The following is a 219-nucleotide window of genomic DNA, read 5'->3' on the forward strand; positions in this document are numbered from 1 at the left end:
AATCTTAGCCATGCATGAGGCAAGTCGTGAGTGTGTATGGTTGAGGTCTATGACTCAACACATCCGATCAGATAGTGGAATGGTCGAGGACAATGGTCCAACCATCATATATGAGGATAATACAGCCTGCATTGCTCAACTCAAAGATGGGTAAATCAAAGGTGACCGAACCAAACATATACTACCCAAGTTCTTCTTCACACATGAGTTGCAGAAAGC

This window comes from Brassica oleracea, chromosome C3, assembly GCF_000695525.1.
Source record: "Brassica oleracea var. oleracea cultivar TO1000 chromosome C3, BOL, whole genome shotgun sequence".
NCBI classification, from domain to species: Eukaryota; Viridiplantae; Streptophyta; class Magnoliopsida; order Brassicales; family Brassicaceae; genus Brassica; species Brassica oleracea.